This window comes from Marmota monax, unplaced genomic scaffold (assembly GCF_021218885.2).
Source record: "Marmota monax isolate L192 unplaced genomic scaffold, Marmota_monax_Labrador192_F-V1.1 WCK01_AAM20220418_F8-fsc00077, whole genome shotgun sequence".
NCBI classification, from domain to species: Eukaryota; Metazoa; Chordata; class Mammalia; order Rodentia; family Sciuridae; genus Marmota; species Marmota monax.
Window position 1 is genome coordinate 3,562,883 of NW_026694610.1, and position 15,882 is coordinate 3,578,764.

General features: G+C 39.4%; 1 protein-coding gene across 10 annotated transcripts in view; it reads left to right on the forward strand.

Annotated features, from left to right (window-relative positions):
* Nucleotides 1–15,882, forward strand: part of Prlr (prolactin receptor) — a 160,336-nt gene that overhangs the window by 98,955 nt on the left and 45,499 nt on the right. For 7 of the 10 annotated variants that reach the window (XM_046422278.2, XM_046422279.2, XM_046422283.2 and 4 more), the window contains exon 2: nt 13,893–13,957. The exons of 1 other annotated variant lie outside the window; for it this stretch is intronic. The gene's annotated coding sequence lies outside the window, so the exon portion shown is untranslated. Of the gene's footprint in view, nt 1–1,497; nt 2,581–13,892; nt 13,958–15,882 lie in introns of those variants that run through there. 2 more of the 10 variants (XM_046422280.2, XM_046422282.2) reach the window with 2 other exon arrangements.

The following is a 15,882-nucleotide window of genomic DNA, read 5'->3' on the forward strand; positions in this document are numbered from 1 at the left end:
TTGACCTCTGGGTGATCTCCAAGGTCCTCCACACTAATGCTCTACAATATTTAAAAATAAGACATGTCTCCTTCTGCCTGGAGCAGTTTAGGTACTAACAGAAATTGTTTATATGAGATCCCTTCAATCTCAACAACTTACATAGTAACCAACTTGTTTCCTATTTTAAATGGCAAAAATATACCATATTAGATGATACCAAAGGATTATTATTAATTCTGTTAGATATGAAAATAATGTTATCATTATATAAGAATATGGTTGGGGCTGGGGATGTGGCTCAAGCGGTAGCGTGCTCGCCTGGCATGCGCAGAGCTCTGGGTTCGATCCTTAGCACCACATAAAAATAAAATAAAGATGTTGTGTTCACTGAAAACTAAAAAATAAATATTAAAAAATTCTCTCTCTCTCTCTCTCTCTCTCTCAAAAAAAAAGAATAATGTCATAGTTGCTAGAGAGGTATACTGAAATAAGTAGGGATAAAATAGTGTCTGGGAGTTGCTTTTTAAAAATAATAAAATAATATATATCTGGATTCCATAAGTTACCTTTGGGTTGGTAACTTTTCCAAATATAGATTTTGTGTTCTGGAAAGAGGATTCAGAGGCCTAGAGGGGGCAGATGGAGAACCAGAATCTGGAATGTAGAGCTTGAATTTATCTTTCCTTCTTCCATGTTATAGAGATATGTTGGTAAGCTAAAATTAATTTCTTATAAAGAAAATGGAAGCCCTGCAAGATTTAAGTGATTTTGCTGGGGATGCATACTAAAAACATCAAAGCCAGAAAGAGGATTGACAGGTGAGGCACTGTGACTACCTCCTTTACACTCCTGATAGGAAAGTACCCAAAGTTTGGGTATCTTTTGGCACTATTTGTCCTGTGGGATGTGTCTGTCCACTATCTTGTTAACCATTCCTAAAGTTTCTTCTAGTAGTTAGAGGTCATCCTTAAATAAAAATTAGCAAGGGCTGGGGATGTGGCTCAAGCGGTAGTGCGCTCGACTGGCATGTGTGCGGCCCGGGTTCGATCCTCAGCACCACATACAAACAAAGATGTTGTGTCTGCCAAAAACTAAAAAATAAATATTAAAATTCTCTCTCTCTCTCTCTCTCTCTCTCTCTCTCTCTCTCTCTCTCTCTCTCTCAAATAAATAAATAAATAAATATTAGCAAGACATCATTGCAGTGAACTCAGAATACTACCACTGACTTCTTACAGGAAATTAGCAACTTTCCCCGCTGGAGTAAGCATACATGTGACCCTCAAAGAGGATATGTGTTATGTTCAAAGTGTTCAGGTCTACCTTGCAACTATTCATTTTTAATTGGTTCGTATAAGACATAAGCATTGGCTACAGAAAGGGGATTTGTAACCATACCCACCCCACACAGACACAAATCATATGTGCATTAGTTCTTAGGGTTCCCGCAGCCAGGTACCACAACCAGGGGGCTTACAACAACAGAAACTTACTTTCTCACAGTTATTCTGGAGGCTAACTGGAATCCTAGTTTCAGCAGTGCCATGTTCCTTCTGAAACGCTAAGTAGAATCTTCCCAGACCTCTTCCCAGCTTCTGCTGAGGCCTAACAATTCTTGGCATTCCTTGTCTTGCAGACATATCACTCCAATTTCTGTTATCACATGGTGGCCTCCCTGTGTGTCTCTTCTCTACTTCTTAGAAGGACAACAACCATGTTGGATGAAGAGCTCACCCTATTCTAGTACAACTTCATCTTAACTACAACTCCAATGACCCTACTTCCAAATAAGGTCATATCATGAGGCACTAGAGAACTTCAATATTCTCTGGAGGAAGCAATTCAACTTACACCACCATCCAAACAAATTACTTTGTGTGAAGGTTTCCATTTGCCTCCTCTACAGTGGCTAGGCCCTTACCTTACAGAATTTTAGGTTTAAAAATTCCCTTTCTGCCTGGAAAGTGATTTTTGACAAGAAGGATTGAGGGGACAGCCAAAGCTCCACAGCCAACAGCAGTCTCTCATAAACACACGTTCCATGCTGTGTTCCATGCTCATAACCCAAGTGAGCAGATTTTGCCAGTACAGTGAAGACCGAGTAGACTTGAGCTTCCAGTGAAGAGCTTCATGACTCACCCCCTGGAGCTTCCCCTCGATCCTCTCACCCCCAACTCTCCCAACTCTTCACCCTCTGTCTGGCTCATTTGTCTGCTTTGCTGAAACCATAGCTACTTTGAATCTAGCCATTTTGATTCTGTTGCAGGTGTGCTGTGAACCAAATCAAGCCAAACCAAACAAATCCAACCCCGTCATAAGCAAGTTATCCAATTTTTTTTTCAATGAGGGAGGGACAGTAAGGGCCTTGTATATCCCAAGGCAAATATTAATCTGCCTAAAGAGTCAGCACACCAATGGGTAATCAGCAAACAGGTTGGTGCTCATTAGAGCTGTGCAGGCTGGTCATTGAGGATGTTCAGAGCCAAGAAGAAATCCTAGCAAACAGGCACCTTGAGTAAATCTGGAAAATTCTGTGCTTTTACCTTCTGCTTTGTGAAGCGAGCATCCAGATTTTGACTGGCTTATGACTTGTCCAGGGTAAGTCACTGACCTTTTTGAATTCTGGCTCATTTTCTTGTGCCACAAACCCTATTCCTTCTCTCTTCCTAGCTTCTTCTGGTGGCCAGCAATTCTTGGCACTATGTGGCTTGTAGCTGCATCTCTCCAGATGGTTAAGGGTAAAGATTTAAGTCCTAGGTCACCACTCCCACCCCTGCTTGGCTCTGTGAATGCCCTCTGTAGGTCAAAAAAAAGGGGGAGTCAAATTACTCTATCATTGGCAGAGGATCTATTATAAAGAGAAGAAGAAAATAGAAGAAAGGACAAATCAAAATAGAATGACAAAAAAGCCACAGGACACAGAAATTACAAAATTATCATTATAGGATATCTTAATGCCTTTGAATAACAGAGGAGGTGGATTTGGTCAAGCTTCTAGAATCTTTTCAAATTTCAGGACCTCCTCCTGTCTTGAAATCAACTGAGTCCCAGCTGCACACTTGCAAGGTTAATCCCTTAACCTTTGTGTGAAACTTCCCTAACCTTGTTCGGCCAGAGATAAGGAATATAAGGTGAGAGTTCTTCCAGGGTTGTACAATTCCAGGGTGATTCTTCTCCTGGCAGCTAATTTGTTAATGTAGAAGAGTTGAGAATAGAACACTCTCAATAGTTAGAAACAGGATTTATGTCCTAGTCCGTTTTCTGTTTCTATCACAGAATACCATAGACTGGGAAACTTAGAAAGACAATCCCTTTATTTCTTACAATTCTGGAGGCTTGTAAGTACAGAGTCCGGGGGCAGCATCTGGTGAGAGTCTGTTTGCTAGTGGGTACTGCAGAATCCCAAGGCAGCATAGGGCATGGCAGAACCAACTTGATAATTTGGATCTCTCTTCCTCTTCTTATAAAGCCACTAATGCAATCAAAAGGACCCTATTCCTATGACCTTATCTGATCCTAATTGCCTCTCAAAGACCCCATCTCTAAATACCATTAACACATGACTTGGGAATTAAGTTTGAACATGAATTTTAAGGCAATAAACACGCAGAACATAACAACTGGCCTCTCCGTCCAAAGGATACAATTTACCACTATCTTGATTGTTTGTATAGTAAGTTGAGCAAGTCAAAAATACTAATAAGAGAACATTTTTTTTTTCTGCTGCCTAAATTACCACCAACAGCAGAAAGGAAAAATATGAGACTATTTTTGTTTTATCACCAGTTTTGACTTTCTATTCATTAACAAATGGCTCTAGTTCCCTTTGCCATAAGAAGTCACACAGGTAGAAGCATACCTGCCCTCTGGTTTGGAATACTGGATCCTTACCATCTAAGATGTAGAAGGAAATGAAAGACAATAAAGGGAAGGGTCAGAAATGGAGACACACTTGAAGGCCGGGCCTGAGAGTTGTGCTTAGTAAATAGAGAGCCAATTATCTCTAGGATTCCAACTTCTCACCTGTCAATGAACAATCTAAAAAGTAAGACAGGAATGACAAGATTAATTACCAAGGCTTTGGGAGGAGGTAGATAAAATACCTCCATTTTCATCACCCTTCATTCAGAAAGGGCTGCTGAGCACACCACAAATGTGTGTCTGTGTGTTTGTGTATGTGTGTGTGTGTGTGTGTGTGTATATATATATATATATATATACATGCATATATATGTGTTTTATCATTTTTACAAGTAGGAGAAATAACAAACCAGTGTATTTAAAATATCTTTATTGTGATATAATTTATATCTCATAAACTCAACTGTTTGCAGTATACAATTTGGTAAATTCCAGTCAATTTGCAATTAGGCAACCCTCACCACACCATAATCTTATTTTAGAACATATTACCAATGGGTTGGTACATTAGAAGTCAAACTGATCATTCTCTGCTCCCTCCTCACACCCCCTTTTCCACCACTCCTAGTCCCTGACAATTGTTAATCTACTTTTTATCTCTGTAAATGTGCCTTTCTGAACATTCCACATAAATTGAATCATACTATATATAATCTTTTGTGTCTGACTTCTATCACTTAGGATAATGTTGTTAAGATTTCTTCATGTTGAAGCATGTATGAGTTCTTCAATCTTTTTTGCCAAATGATATTCCATCATAGAGATATATGACATTTTGTCTTTCCATTATCAGTTAATGGACAATACAGTGTATTTTAATTAAAAGTCCAAATTCCTATGATCTGTATATCTGAATTGTACACCTTTAGATTTTGCTATGCATGTGACTTAGTACAATAGTTCCTGACTTTGATATTTTACATTTAAGGGTTATCAGTATTGATAGCAAAATGTTTTCTCTTTCAGATTGTCCTGAGTGGATGTTTGTGGGTGACCTAATAATACTAGCATAATAAGGTCATAATATTTATATTTTGTGTTTTTAAATCTTACTAGAGTGGTCTGTATTGAAGGCTTTTTACACTTCCCCTCTAATAAAATAATTTTAGGATATCTGAAGTTCTTTTTAATGTCATGCATAGGGATATAGCACCTGTCTCTGTGTGCTCAGTTGACAAGTTCCCAACTTATTTTGAGGCCAGGTTCCATAGCTGATCTGTCAGGGATCTACTGGTCACAATGCTCCTATCTGTGTGTCAGTTTCACCTTCTCATTGCTTCTTGCTCTTTATGATTGGGGGAGGCATGGAAAAGAGGAGGTATAGGGAGCAAAGAGCATTCTACGGGTCTTAGAATTTGCCCTGGGATAGAAATGCAGGGAGTTCTTATTCAAGGTGGCGAAACCTTCCATACCCACCATTGGTACATAGAAAGTAGTGGCAAGCTACTGAAGGCTCTGGAATTCTGGCATGGCCACTTCATATCACTGGGCCTTTAAACAAGTACTTAACCCCTTGCCCATGTCCTGTGCAGGTGATGGAAATAGGGTTCTCCTCAGTGGTATGGGCTGGCTGCAAAATAAAAGCTAAGAAAAATAGAACAACAACAACAAAAAAAAACACAGAGGACACAGAAAATATTTTCATAAAGCAGGGAAGGTATGGGCTAACCAATCACATGAATCAAGCTTCTACACTAAAAAGGCAAAATGGAGGTCCCACTTGCTTTGTTTATATTGGGGAACATCAAAGTCCTACCAAAGAATGTTCTTCACCAAAAAAGGCTATAGGTGGGCTGTCCGGTTCCCAGTGGGTTACACCCATCTCCCTGAGCTACCATGAGGGATCTTCCTAGAACAACCAAGATAAAGGTATGTGCCTTGGGCAATCTATTGCCTGGGAGAGCCACAGATAGTTCCCAAGGTTAAACCTAAAATCTCCCTGAATGCCATACTGAGAGAAGACCCTCAAATAATTTGTGGGTGGCTTCCTGCACTTAACCTGTCTCTTTTTTGTTCTCATCAGCAAATGAAAATAAGTACTTAACCTCTCATCCATGATTCTAATACCCTAGAGGTGCCTTAAGGATCCCCATAATTGCTAACACATAACAAAGATGCAATCATTATTAGCTATAATATCAATGGCATGTATTGGTTACTTGCTATTTCCTAGGTACTGTTCATCAAAGCTCACAACAGTACTGTGAAGTATCTATATGTATTCCTACTTTACAGGTGAGGAAACTGAGACTCGAGGAACTTTATATCTTACTCAGGATCTTGTGGCCAGATAGTGGTACAAATTATATCACTTTCAGTCTGATTCAAAGTCCTATAGAGGTCCACTAGACTATGCAACCTATATGTAATAAACCAGACCAGTCAACATTTTGTACACTAGGATAACAAGTACAATAACATGTACAAAGAAAGAATAAAACTTCTAATTTTTGTCTTAGTAAAAAATGATTGTTTGGTGCAATTGGACCACTTTGAGAAATGATATCACCAATACCCATAAGATGGAAACAGACATGAGAACCTGAGAACAAATTTGGGGCTCAAAAAATTCCTTGGAGTTATGCAAACTATCTGGTCCAATGCTTCATCTTCCCAGTTCTATGGAGACAGACCCCTGGTTTACAGGAACTAAAAGAAACTGCATATGGCACTCACAGGCTAAAACCGTACAGTACCTTAATTCATTTCCATTAGCTGAGGAATAGTCTGTGGTGTTCATGTTGATATTTCAATTCTCAACTTAATGGTTTTAGATGTTCCCATTACCACTACCATTCACCTACCAACAGTACTTTTAAATAAGCCTTGAAAACAAAAGAGTAAACAGTAGCACAATTGATCATACTGCCAAGTTCAACTACCACTTATAAAAGCAACATCAAATAGTGAAACAACCAGGCTGAAACACAGAAGTCAGCATTGACCACATGCTACTAATTTGCTACTCCTTGAAGGTCATTAGCTCTGTTGCCCCAAGAGGGAGGAAATGATGCAATGGCCTGAGACAAATAGCATTTAGACGGTCCCCAATGGGGCCTAAATAACAGGGAAATGAAAACAGATCTTCTTACTAACATTCCCCTCTAACACAATCTCCCTGATTAGACAGTGTAAGGTATGAACTCTTTGGGCTACCAATTCTAATTAATTCTGAATCTTGGATGTTAAGACCAGGAAATATTTATTCTCTTATACTTCTAGGTAAAAAGATGTTCTCAATTCAGCTCACCACGAACATAACAATCTTCTATTTTAATTAAAAGAGAGTGTTCTTTCCCCCACTTACAGTATTAGTGGCTTCCAATGCTTAAAAAACTTGTAATAAATCTCCTCATGGGGACTTAGAGATCAGGACAAAGTTAACATGTTAATAATGTTCTTATTATTGCAATCAACTGGGGATTATTTTTTTCAAAATCAGATTTTTTTTTCTGATCCTGGGGATTGAACCCAAGGCCTTACATATGCTAAGCATGTGCTCTACCACTGAACTACACCCTGAGCCTCTGGAGATTATATTTTTAAACCAGTTCCTTGATCTTTCTAAACAATGTCTTTTCACCATTTGGAGGTTGGTTGGTTGGTTTGTTTATTTGTCAGTTCCCATCTACTTTAAATTAGCAGTGTAGGGGGAGGAGGATGTAGCTCAGTGGTAGAGTGCTTGTCAAAAATGCACAAGGTCCTGAGTTTAATACTCAGCACTAAAGAAAAGTAAATAAATAAATTAAATCTATTATAGTATAACTCTAGCTTGTAAATGCCCCTCAGAGTCTCTGGGAAGATCAAGTTTCACTCTGAGCTATAGTAAGCAGAAAGCCTTTTGTTCAGGTCCACTGCTGGTAGCCACCACATCTTATCCCCAAGCCATGCTCATCCTGGTCAAGATTACCATTGTCCAATTTCTGCAGAACTGCATTCATTCCACATTCACTGAACTGGAACGACCACCCTGCTTTATAAGTGATCCTGATTTGGGGCTCTGGTGCTTGTAGAATCCAGTTCCAAACTCTTAACATTTCCTGATGGACAATCAAGGAATCTGGACTTTAGCTTTTTTAAATTATCAGAAGTACTCCTCATTTACTTTGTACTGATTCCCAAAAGGATTTGAAGTAACCCTATTCAGATAGGACTCTGCGAATAACCAATGTTGTGACCTTGGGCAAGCTATAACAATAGTAAAACTTCTAACTTTTCAGTTTTTCGCTGTTAGAATACATTTTCCTACACCTTCTCTAGTTAAAGTTTGACCCTCAGAGAATACCAGTTGGCCAATATGCTTCTGATAAAGCTAGCAGATGGAAAACATTTGGGGAGATGAGGAGATTGAATAAATGCAAATGCAATGCTGCTGATCCATTGGCTCGTAGCACTTGAGTTTCATTGCGATCGTCCAACTTTGATTTCAACTGACTTCCCGAAAAGTTCCCATCCTGGATGTTTGTCAGGAATGGGATTTCAGAAAAGCCCAAAGCGGGAGGTCAGGGTAGGTAATCTGTAAAGCATCCATACAAAGAACCTCTTGGAAAGAAATGGATTGAGGAATTTGGCCTGGATGTCAGTAGCTACAAAAAGGCCTTGAATTTTCCCCCAGCAGATTACTGTAGGAATATCTAAATTCTGGAGCAGATGTTATAAACTACAGATCAAATTGCAAACCTCCAGCCTCCTAGAATCATAGCATTTCAGAACTGAAATCCCCATACTTGTTTTGAAACCCAAATCAAGTTGATAACCCCTATAGGACTTTATATGACCTCTGCTTAGGCATCCACCATGGCAAGGAACATATTTTCTATCAGAGTGGTCGTTCCTCCTTAGCCATAGTAATTAAGAAGTGATTCTGCCTTATAACATGGCCCCTTTTGTTCTAGCTCTGCCAGCTAATGAGAATTGGAATGTCCAATGTGACATTCCATTACCATTTTATTGAACCCAAATCTGCCTCTATGTAATTTCCACCATCTAAAATATACTATGGTTTGAATGAGTCCCTTTGAAAGTGCATGTACTGGAGATATTTATTCCCAAAGCAACACTGTTGGGAGTGGAGATGGACCTAATAAGAGGTCTTGAGGGATCTTCCCTCCTGAACCTAGTAATGCCATGATCACCAGAGTGGTTGAGTTTGTTATAAAACCCCCTTTCTCTCTTTCTCTCTATCATAGCTCATGCCCTCTCTTGACTTTTCTCATCCTCTTTTGCACTTTTACCTTTCAAAAAGGAATGACAGGTGTGGGCTACTTTACCTTGGACTTTCAAGCCTCCAAGACAGTAAGAAATATATTAATTTTTAAATAATTATGCAGGTTATGATATTATATTACAGCAACACAAAACAAACAGGTGAGCTCTCTTCTTGCGCCTTTGGATATATTTTCATTGTGGTAAGGACAGCACTCGAAGCTTCTGAAAGGCAAACCCTGTCCTTCACACTCTACCTCTCCTTGCCTTCCATGTCATCTGCTGTCATTTGCATCCAGATAGTTCTTCTAGAAGAAGCAATAGAATTCAGTGAAAAGAAATGGAATTTGGTTCAAGCCCTGACAAGTTTCTACCTCTAATGCTTCATAAATATGATCATTTACCTGATGGGGTGGGCATAATTGCAGGTGAACATTTGCCATAAAATGCAATGTACTATATAAAGATACTGAATTAACATTCAGTTTTAAAAGACCTCAAGCAGCCAGGCATGGAGGTGCACACCCATAGTCCCAGTGGCTCAGAAGGTTGAGGCAGGAGGATCACAAGTTCCAGACCAGACCAGCCTTAGCAACTTAAGCAAACCTCTAAGCAACTTAGTGAGACCTTGTCTCAAAATAAAATAAAATGAAATAAAAGGGCTGGAGATGTAGCTCAGTGGGAAGTGCCTCTGTGTTCAATCCAAACTAAACACATAGATAGATAGATAGATAGATAGCCTCAAGTTCCTTGTTTGACCTTAGAAGATAGAATAAAAGAGAATAAAAAATAAAAGAATTGTTCAAGGAACACAGGACCAATTAGAGACAGAGCTAGAAACAGAATCCAGATTTTTCCAATCCCTTCCTCCTTCCACTGCCCCTGTTAGACAATGAAGTCAATACAATCATGTATGCAAAGCCCCTAGCATAGTGCCAAACATGCACTAGGTGCTCAATAACTATTGGCTGAATAAATATGTGAGTGAACAGATGAATGAGTGAAGGACTAGGATTCATTTTTGATGATGACTTTTTACAGGTTTCCTCCAAATGTCACTTATGTTTTTAATCATTTTTTAATTAGCTCTTTATTAAGAAGCTTAGTTCTTAAAGTGTACTTAAGAAGATTAGATGAACTCATGTGCTAAAGTACTTAGAAACAGTTTCTGGAAGTCAATAAATGTTAACTAATTATTTTCTTTCTGTTTTCTAGTCATTATTTTAAATAAGATTGTGCTGATGCTGTCAGAACTCACTAATCTAGAAATCACTTTATAATCCGCTAATGAAAGGAATAGGAATTCTGGAATTGCATAAGTATTACCACTAATTGCCATCTCCTATCCTGTGCCTATCCTGGGTCACTCACACCCAACCCTTGTAGTTGGTAACCAGCAAGACACAAACAGAATCCTGGGTTCTCTTTGTTTCTTCTTTGGGCTTGAGTTTACTCAGCCCCTGATGTTTGGGCCCTGTCTCCCACTCCCAGCCCACATTTACCTGTTGGACCTGACAACTGAGTTGACTTTATTCATTTGACCCTTAAGGCTCTTGCTCTCTTTTTTCCAAAACCAACCTCAATCAAGAGTTTGAAAGTTCCATTTTGTTCTTTCCATTCCCAGCCACCCTGGATGCTCCACTCTTAACCAAGGTCCATTCCCTTGACTAAGATCAGTGCGGTTGCATCTGCCTTTTAAGGGTCAGACACTCATTATAACCTTAGTAGTCATTACAAACATTGAGCTTTGATACTCTAGACAGGGAGATAGAACTGTATTCCAGGAAAAGGAATAATGGAATTTCACTAGAAATTATTCTTTTTTTCTACTTGAGTTGTTGTGTTAACTGAACTGGCTTTCCACACTCCTCCTTCCCATCTGCTGCCTATGGTCTCCTCAGTCTGATGCTGCTCAGATTCAGCCTGCCCACCAAGAATGTCTCCCAAATGCCTTGTTGGATGCACTTGTTTTTTGTTGTTGTTGTTGTTGTTGTTGTTGTTGTTTTTTCTTTAAGGGCTTCACGTGCATGTTGACAAATTGCCATATGTGATCTAGATTAGTCACCAGAATACTTAAAGTTTTTTTCTGATTTTCTGCATATATCTGAAGATTTGTCAAGCCCAAAGACGATGCTTGAGCAAATGTCAGTAAACAAGAAAAAGCTTTGATAAATTCATCAATTATAGTTATACTGACAGTTCTAGTGTGAACACAAAATACTTATTATTTTTTTAATCTCTTTGTCTTGTGGTAGATTTCCATTTATTATCTTTTCATCTGTTAATTTTATAGCAAAACTCCACTTTATCCCACCCAGAATATGAGTTTCTTTAGAACATGGACTTAGTCTGTTAATATTCCCAGCTCTATCCTCAACACACAAAACAGCACGTAGTAAATAACAGGCACCCATTAGTGTTTGTTGGGTACTGAATGAATGAATGAATGAATGATAGCAGATGGAGTTGTCCCATCAAAGAGATATTAGTTCAAGTTTGAGTGCCACTTCCCAGCTATGAGAATGCCCTGAATTCCAGCTTCTTAGCTAGGAAAATGGCAATAATAACAGTGCCTACCTCATAGGTTTTGAGGAAAGAGTTAGAGAATAATACATACAAGGTTCTTAGAACCATAGAACATAAGGACCTTAGCACAGTATCTAGCATCTCTTCAGAACATAGTAAATGTTGACTGGGGCCCAGGGATATAGTTGGACCCATGGAAGAGGAGTTGCCCAACTAGAGATGTGGTAGGAGAGACCCAACCACTGGTAGACTCAAGCCATAAGGAAACAGGCAGAGAGTGAAAGAGATATGTGACATGCTTGTCTCCCACCCTCAGACTACTGAGTAGAGCCCCATCTGAAGCTGAAGGGAAGGGAGCCATAGGAGCAGACCTACAGGACACACAGCAGGTATGGGGCACGTGTGGAAGCCTGGGCAGAGAACAACCAGAGCTAAAATAGGGTGCCAGGCATTTCATACAAATGAATGAATAATAGATGAGTAAATGATGTGAGCGCAAGGTCTAGCACTCAAACTGCAGAAACCATGATCTCTTTGGCTTCCTGCCCCAAAGCCCTCATTACTGCTGTTCAGTGTTCCAGATTTTCCACCCCTATATACTCCCACTCTCTCTTTGTCCTTCCCTAACCTCTGCTAACCTCAGGGTTTCCATCAAAAATTTAAATTTTTTTTTTTTAAAAAAGCATGGATTTTATTTAGGAAGTAACACAAAGGAACAGGAGTTGTTCTGAACAGAGCCAAGACACTATCAAAAAGAAAGCTGTAATAATTCCCAGAATCTAAAATGCACACTAGAATATTCAGAGTTTTTAAAATGAAAATTTCAGTGTCACTGTGCCCTATGAAGAAAAATGGATAGTTTCTGAGAAGCCTGCTCCAGACATCTGTGTCACAGGCTCTGGATTCACAAACACCTCATTACCAAATGCCTTGGGACTGGATGTCCTATGCTCAAATGACTCTTGTCACATCCTAGGTTTTGGTTCAAAATACGTATCTGGGGGATCCTGATTCATGATGCCAATGGCAGCAGCAATGTTGAGAAAGTGGTGAGTGTGTGAGAGAGATGCTCAAGGGTATGAAGCCACTTGTAGCCATCCACAGATTCCTGCCAGTCTCTTCCTCCTTTGCCAATAGAGTTGCTGACTTCCTCCAGGGGTAATGCTTAAGATCCTGGATTTTAAGGACTTAGAAATGATTTGAAAGCCTTGTTTGGTTTGCTACTCTAGTTAGATTGTTTGCTTTTTCATGGAATGTACAAGACAAAAATGGGCACTAAATTAGGCATTGCTGACCACATAGGAAAGCTAATTTTAAAAGTAGCTGCAGACATATATGGGCCTATTTTGTATTCAAGTTCTGAAATTATTTTTTCCTAACTCAGATCTACATCGCTAGCAGTCCTCCTGTCATGCCCCATAGGCCAAGCCAGCCAGTCCCCAGAGTTTAAGCATTCATTCATACACAAAAACCAGAGTCAGAAATGCTAGCAGAAATAGGACGGGAACCACAGTTCCTGGTGAGTACAGCCCAACCTATATAAGCCTGAACCCCACAGCCCAGTGCACAACCCTTTTCTCACCAAAAGTTACTAAAGATTCAAAAAGCCTTCCCCTAACAATGCACATTATAAGCCAAACTAGAGCTTCAGGTTATACTGGCCACAGTCCCAATTTAGCTGTGGCTGTGTCAGGATTTATCAACAAATTCCATTCAAGATCTCCAAGGTCAAATTTCAGAAAATCTAATCTCAATTGGGTTGACTGGCAAAATCTGAATAAGAGGTATAGATTGGACAATAATATTGGATCACTGTTAATTTTTTTTATTCTAATCATTGTGCTTTGTTTATGTAAAAGACTGTCCTATTCTTAGGAAAACAAACTGAAATATTTAGGGACAAAAGAAACATCACGTCTGTGACTTATTCTCAGAGGATTTAGGGGGAAAAAAAACATAATTTTTGTACGCAGAAGAGAAAGGATGATAAATCAAAAGTTGCAAAATAGTAACAATTAGGGTATCTGGATAAAGGGCACTTTTTAAATTTTATTTTATTTTACCATTTTTGCATCTTTTGTAAGATTTAAATAACTTCATAATAAAGTTGGTAAAAAGCTACTTCCACAAAATAAGAGCCATCATGTGCCTTTCACTGAACTGACATCGTTAAGCACAGTAAGTGCTGCACAGGAAGCCAGAAACAACATCTCCTGCTTTGTCATGTTGGAGCTAAAATGAGTCATTTCCTCTTTCAGCTGAAGATGCCTTCCCCTATTCATGGAGGTGAGCACTAAAGATGCTTTGCACATGAACACTGACGGTAAGAGGTCTTGATCCTGTGCCCTCTGTCACACCGCCCTGTTGTCCCTTTCATCCAGCCAAGGGCATAGACTCAAGGTATCGTTCACACAGATCAATTCAAACCCATCAATGTTCTCCAACAGATCATTCTGTTATCCTCAAAGGCCTATTCAACCTCCCACCCTGCCTGGCTTAGAAAACCTGACGTTCATCTCCTTTTTAATTTTTCTCAAAGAAAAACAGAGTTTATTAATAGTTGACATCTCCTAGTGGTGCAATTAGGGAATTCTTATAGTTTTCTGTGCTTTAGAGGTTTTCGAAAATGGCTGTGTCTCCCCACACCCCATTGGTATGTTGAAACTCATATGTAACAGGTTCCTAATTGTCCCCACCTATCACTGGCAAGGAAACTCTAGGATGCCAAGACCAGCTAGTAAATAGATTGTGAAGTAATATGACTCCATTTCTTCTGATGGAGAAAACAAGCCCCATGGCTTGCCTTTGTATTCTACAGTCAAATGGAATCTATAGGTTGGACATGTGTAACCCTGAGGCTGCATGTGCTCTTTCAAATGTCTTGAAGAACTCCTGAAGATAGAAATCCAACTAGATTATTGGTTGAAGAAACTTCTAGGCAAAAATTTCCTGGAATTTCTTAGAGCTACTACATGGTGTTTACTAGCCTTCCAAACATGAAAAAGTGATAGCCCTTTGAGAGACATCTTCTCCTTCAGTGTCAACCAAATCTGAACCTTTCCCTCTGGGCCAGACTTTCTGAAACACTGTTGACATTCTAGGTCAAGTGATTTTTTGTCCAGTGACTGTTCTGTGCATTCTAGGATACTTAGCAGTATTCCCATCTCTTCCCACCAAATACCAGTAGGACACAATCCTAACCACATCTTTCACAAAAAGCAATATCTTCAGACACAATCTCAGGTTCTGGGAAAGACAAAATTTCCCTCAGAAATGAGAGTAATGTTTCCAGACATTGCCAATCATCCCTGGTTGGGGCAAAATCCCCCTTTTCAAGAACTACCACTGTAAGTTACCTCAGCCCAGCATGAGCTTCTGCCTTTTGTGCAAATGGACTGAAATTTTATAGTGTTTAGGGTAACATTAGCAAATACATAGAGGAAGGGTGCTATGAGTCATCAAAAAATGCTTTAGATACAATAGGACCCTGTGGAATAATAACCTTACCTGGGAGTATCAAACTGATGAATCAATCAGTCAGACTTCTGCAAGTTTCTTTCTCCTTTCTGGGCTCTGTCCCTTACTGCCAAATGCCCCATGCTACTTACTAGAAGGACAGGCAAGTGAGGGAGAACAATGTCATATTGAACATTGTGGGAGTCCTTTCCTTTAGGAAATCCAAGAGGTCTGGTAACCACTGTACAGTTTGAACTGCTGGCAAAGCACTGAGGTGTTCAGCTGCAATTTTAAAATTTCCATATATATTTGTTTATTGGCCACATATTTGCACAAAATATTTGAAATGGAGTTTTCAGTTTACTTTATGCAGTTTTCTAGGTTTTTAAACAAATAGGCACACATTATGGACAGTGCCTTAACTAAAAATCCTATTTCCACTCCCAAAGTAGTGTGGAGCAGGTAAGGGGTGGTAGCAGATTTACTTGTGCTAGCAATTGGGAAAGTGAGGCCCTGAGATTAAATCCGAATTGCCAGCATTGGTGTGCATTCATTCTGCTCACCTCCAAGTACCCCTCAAGGTCGTTTCATTCCTTGGTTGACCTCCTTTAATGGCATCTACTCCCCTTTATCCTCCACCTTTTAACTAACCTGGTATTTGGTTTGCAAAGGAGCTTCCAATGCCAGTGGGTATCTGTGAAAGCACAGGCAGGAACTTGAAAGCAATTATAAGATCAGCCAAGAGAAACAGAAACACAACTCAGTTTCAGGATGAAAAAAAAAAGACATCCA